At 38.7% G+C, this 6000-nt stretch overlaps 1 protein-coding gene across 7 annotated transcripts in view; it reads right to left on the bottom strand.

Annotated features, from left to right (window-relative positions):
• Positions 1-1108: 1108 nt before the first annotated feature.
• Positions 1109-6000, bottom strand: part of cfap91 (cilia and flagella associated protein 91) — a 68927-nt gene continuing 64035 nt past the window's right edge. For all 7 annotated transcript variants that reach the window (XM_069888477.1, XM_069888483.1, XM_069888479.1 and 4 more), the window contains one exon: positions 1109-1285. The gene's annotated coding sequence lies outside the window, so the exon portion shown is untranslated. The remainder of the gene's footprint in view (positions 1286-6000) is intronic.

Here is a 6000-nt window from a genome sequence, read left to right as displayed (position 1 = left end):
AGGTGAAATAACAGGTGCTCTACCTTTGTAGTGGGAGACAACAGGAGTCAGAGCAAATGTGAAGGAACTAAATACCATTGATAGTACTAGATCACTGGTTCTTAACCTTTTTCTTTCCACTTTCCACATAAGTATTCCCTATGGCATCTGTGATTAGTAAGGGAGTTAAGGTGGCATGTGGGTGTAAAGAAAAAGTTTGAAAACCACTGTTTTAATCGTACCTAATTGACTCGTTATGTGCACGAACTCCAAAGGAAATGGGCCAATGGCAATTTTTCTCAAGCAAAATATTTCAGTAACAATTGGGTCTAGAGCAAATGATTCTCACCCTTCCCTTCCCACTCACATACCAACTTAAGCAATCCCTTACTAATCACAGAGCACCGATGGCATAGGGATTACTTAAAGTGGTATGTGAGTGGAAAGAAAAAGGTTGAGAACCACTGTCCTAGATTATTAAATAGCTGAAAGTGTGCAGCATCTGAACAAACAAAATAACCTTTTTATAGAATATTTATTTTTAAAGTCTAGCAAAACCTGTATTTTTTTAAATCAAAGCTTATAAAGCTCTGATCTAGTGTTTGAATCAATGTTGCCTTCACGGGTGTAGAATTCATTTTTGTGAACTTCCTGGTACAATGTATGCTTGCCAAAAATATGTTGAGTTGCCACGTATCCAGTCAGTGATATCAATCCTTGTGTCTTTCAGGTTTGACAATTGTCCTACCATATTGGGCTAAATAAATGCAGCTAACATTTTGTGTGAACAATGCAAAGGAAATCTGGTCCACAGACACAATATGTGACCCATATACAGGAAACCTGGTCCCCATACACAATGTTTAAACTGTGCACAGGAAATCTTGTCTGAGTAGCGGTCATCCACTCCCTTTCCTCACCTAGCACTATTTAAAGAGCTTGTTGAGTAGGTGTGAGAGGAGAACCAAGCAGTAGAATGTTATGTAATTTCTGAAGGAAAATTCAAGTTGAGAAAGGGTGCTATGTTTCTGCTTTAAGGGAGCTTTAGTTAGAGTTAAACTCAGGAGCAGAAGAGGATGGCCAGGAGGAAGAAGATTCCTGGACAAAAGACATCCATGAGTAGCAATCCTTTATTTAGGTAGCCAGGTGTATTTTATTTATAAGATGAAATTACTCCATAGTTGATCACGAAGGTAGAGTCCAGCTGCCTGGATCACTGCTTTTCACAAAATGGGATCATGGTGACTGTCCACTCTCTCCTCTCCCAATAGGAGGGCAAATGGGTATTGTCCACCCCACGAGTTAGCTAAAAAGAATGTCAAAGGTGAGGTTGTGGCCATATGCACGGTCTCTTCATAACACTAGGACTCTCACGAATATCCATTCAAAAGTTAGCAAATTTAAATTTCGGTGCTGATGTCTACAATATGTTTCATTCTGCAGTGCAATGCTACATGAAGACATTCAATGCTGATTCAGGGAAAAAAATAAAGCATCTCCACTTTAGAGCAGTAACCAATGCTAGCTTAACATGAACTTTTGTGCTCATAGTATGATAAACTGTACCCAGCTGGTTCAAGGGTGACATAGACAAATGTTAACCTACTTGGGCAAAAAGGTATAATAACCAATTTTTAGAAAATTTACTTTTTTTAATGCACTACAGATCAAGACTTCATAGAACATTTGGTTTCACTGAAGTCAATATTCATCATAACATAGTACATTTTGCAAATTTTTATAAGATGATGATTAAGGTAGAAGAGTGTGCTGTGAACATTTGTTGGTCTTTCGGTTTAGTTGAGGAGCCCATTCTATTTAACTGTAGCTCAACTAGGCTCTCTATCGCCCCTCAGTGTCATGGGCAATGTTCCCCTTGGAATATTTTAGAACTGTATCATGCAAGTTCCAGGCAAAGACCATTTCGCTTTAAATCCAACAACAACCAGAATGCCAAACTCCCCATTATCTACTGACTGGGGATCAGCATCAAGCAATGGCCAGAAGGCAACATGCAAACAATGAGACTCTGGCTGCAACAATTCTGAAATAAATGAAGAATATGCTAGAAATACAAACTAGGTTTAGCAGCACCTTTCATTTTTGAGGCTGCAAGTTCATGTTGGAGACTTTGGCACTGCAATGAGAAGCTGAATTCATGACACACAAAGCCTTTCCACTGACTGAAAGGTGCATATTTGCCTTTGCCATCCTTTCAGAGTTCTTCTCCTAAGATACTGATATTTTTTATTTGGAACTGTGGCCTCAATTGGATCATCTGCTATGTGATTGTTGAATGTGCTCATGTAAAGGACTGAATTAATGAACTAAGTCTATTTAATGTTGATCACATGAATAATAAGTGGAGTTCCAAAATTCTTCCATGTGTGCACAAGAAGAAATTAGCTTTGTAGTTCTAGACATGTTGAAAGAAAAGGTGACAGAACATTGGAGTTGTTAAGTAGCATTCAACAAGTCGATTTCTATGAATAATGCTAACATCAGGAGTGGGAAAATTACTAAGACAAAAATGCCTGAAGGAAAATCTAAATTCTTTTCAGAAATGCAGGTCAAGAATACAATAGACTAATTTGACTGAATTTCTTGGTGGTCGGGGGGGGGGGGGGGGGGGGGGGGGGGGCGGGGGGTGGTAGTCTTTATGTAACTCTTAAGAATTTACCAAGGTATTGCAAAGTCAACTGATCAGAAAACGTAAAGCCTACCTGACCCCAGGGTAATTGGCTCAGCAGCTGGAAGCAATGGGCAATATTCAATAGGCTGTTTAGTACTGATTGAAGTAGAGTTCTGCAAGGGCTGATTTGGACTTCAAATGTAGGGAGTTTGAGAAGTTTTCCAATAGTAAAATTGCCAATGTGGGTAACAGGAGGTGGGAGAGTATATAATTACATGTCAGGGTATTAAGAAGTGAAGGTCCACTGATCATAAATACATCAAGTTCCTTCTTTGTTGAAAAATAAAACACAAGACTACAGAAGTTGTACAGGACCCTGGTGAGACCACACCTGGAGTATTGTGTGCAGTTTTGGTCTCCAAGTTTGAGGAAAGACATTCTTGCTATTGTAGAATGCAGTGAGGATTCATGAGTTGGTTCCTGGGATGATGGGACTGTCATATATTGAAAGATTGGAGCAATTGGACTTGTATACACTTAAATTTAAAAGGATGAGAAGGCATCGGATTGAAACATATATGATTATTAAGGGAATGGACATGCTAGAGGCAGGAAACCTGTTCCCTATGTTGTGGGAGTCTAGAACCAGAGGCCACAGTTTAAGAATAATGAATAGGCCACTTAGAATAGAGTTGAGGAAAAACTTTTTCACCCAGAGAGTTGTGGATCTGTGGAATAGTCTGCCTCAGAAAGCAGTGGAGGTCAATTCTCTGGATGCTTTTAAGAGTTAGATAGAGCTGTTAAAGAGAGCAGAGTTGAAGGATATGGGGAGAAGCCAGGAATGTGGAACTGATTGTGAATGATTAGCCATGATCACAGTGAAGAGTGGTGCTGGCTCGAAGGGCCTACTCTTATTGTCTATTATTTTCAGAGAACGCTCATTAGGTCACGCTTGAAGGATATACACTTATGGAAACTACATTAAAATAAATATGATAGGCCAAGGAGAGGAGAGGAGAAGTAATTTTAGGTTTTCCCGGGGTGATTTGGAGATTGGCCACTCTGGTATTTTCGTTGAAAGAATTGGAAAAGGTGCATAAAATTTTGAAAGGCTGAGAAGGGGGTTCCTTGAAGGAGAAATCTTGAATAAGGGAAAGATTTTAATGGATTTGAGGAAATTTTTTTTCTTTTACTGAGAGTACTACAGGATCAGAAGTTTGTTCTTTGAAAAGGCAGTTGAGACCGTAATCGATCCTATTGTAAGTACCTTAAGTGTCATAGTGTAAACTATAATTGATTGAGAGCTAAAAGTGGTATAATTTGTAAATGCACTTTCAGGAAACATGATGATGAAACCAGTTAGCCTTTTTCTCCGCAAAAAAATGAAACCTGGTCATCATCTGCCTTCACGATGTAAAATGTTCATTGCATCATTTGGAACAAAATCTTTACTCTTTGCAATATTGTGATTGAAAAGAGATGGGGTAAGAAATGAGTTACTGCTCTTCATACTCAGGAAGAATAAAAGTGTCTCAGTGGCTGATGAATAATCATAATCCTAGATCACGGTTTCAGGAGTACGATCTTCAGCTGCTTGATAAAATATTCTTTTATCTTCACAGATTGGGATATTATATTGTGAACAGTTTAATTTTTCCATGCTGGCATTTGATGAGATCTTGACACCTTTCAGGCTTGGGCTGATAATATGGTTTCCTGAAAGTGCATTTACAAATTGTACCACTTTTAGCTCTCAATCAATTATAGTTTACACTATGACACTTAAGGTACTTAAAATAGGATCGATTACTGTCTCAACTGCCTTTTCAAAGAACAAACTTCTGATCCTGTAGTACTCTCAGTAAAAGAAAAAAAAATTCCTCAAATCCATTAAAATCTTTCCCTTATTCAAGATTTCTCCTTCAAGGAACCCCCTTCTCAGCCTTTCAATTTTTTTGCACCTTTTCCAATTCTTTCAACGAAAATACCAGAGTGGCCAATCTCCAAATCACCCTGGGAACATCCTAAAATTACTTCTGCCCACTTCCTTGGCCTGGACCATCTCCAAAGAGGATTAGTCTAATCATCTACCCTTCACAATAAACAATACTTTGAACATCGTAATCAGAGTCTGGGATGTCTGAGCGGCCGAGAGGGTGAACAACGACAATAATCTAATAAGTAATAAAGCGAAGATAGTTTACAAAAGTAAACTTGGCACAAAATATAAAAACAGAGCCAACATTTTTATAATTGTACAAAATGGAATATGATGACTAAAGATATCGAAAGTCCCTTGAAAGATGAGCAGGGGGAACTAATATTGTACACTGCAGAAATAGCTGTGGCTTTGAACAATTATTTTGTCTTCACAGTAAATAACAAGTCTAAAGAGCCAAAGAGAAATGGTATGGATTCAATGGGAGACAGGGATCTCCATAAATTACTAACATTAAAGAGGTGGAGGTGAGTAAACTGAAGTGTCTAAAGGTTGACAAGTCCCCTGGACCAGATGGAATGCATCCTAGCATTCTGAAGGACACAGTGGAAGTGACTGTAAAGTAATATCTGTTCATTTTCCAAAATTGTCCAGGTTCTGATTAGATTCTGGTGGATTGGAAGACTGTGAATGTCATGGCAGTATTTTAAAAAGGATGCAAACAAAAGGCCAGTTAACTTAATATTTCTTGCCAGGGAAATGCAAGAACTTATTATTGGGGATGAAATAGAGCTTCTTATATCAGGCATACATAGCATCAAGAAGGGCAGGTGATGTTTGACAAATTTACTGGTGTTAACCATATAACATTTTACTGTACGGAAACAGGTCATATTGGCCCTTCTAGTCCGCACCGATTTACGTGAAACGCCACTAGTTCCACCTATCCACTCTGTTGCCCATAACCCTCCAACCCCCTATTATCCATGTACTCATCTAACCTTTTAAATGACAGAATTGACCCTGCCACAACTACTTCTCACGGTAGATGATTCCACTCAGCCATCACTCTCTGAGTGAAGAAGCATCCTCTTATATTATGATCTAGGACTATTACTAGCTGGAATTCAGAAGAATGAGAGGGGATCTTATAGAAACAGATAAAATTATGAAGGGGATAGACAAGATACACGTTGAAAAGGTGTTTCTGCTGGTAGGTGAGACAAGAGCTCGGGAACATAAACTCAACATTCAGGGGAGTAAAGAGCTGAGGAGGAACTGTTTTTTCCAGAGAGAAGCAAATCTGTGGAATTCTCTGCCCAAAAAAGCAGAAGAGGCTACATCATTAAATACAATATATTTAATTAGTGGAATTGAGGGTTATGGGGAAAAGTCAGGTAGGTGGAGCCAAGTCCATAGCCAGATCAGCAAATATCTTATTGAATGGTGA

Source organism: Narcine bancroftii, chromosome 7 (assembly GCF_036971445.1).
Source record: "Narcine bancroftii isolate sNarBan1 chromosome 7, sNarBan1.hap1, whole genome shotgun sequence".
Taxonomy (NCBI): domain Eukaryota; kingdom Metazoa; phylum Chordata; class Chondrichthyes; order Torpediniformes; family Narcinidae; genus Narcine; species Narcine bancroftii.
The sequence above is the reverse complement of the archived record's forward strand: the minus strand, read 5'-3'. Positions and strand labels throughout refer to the sequence as shown.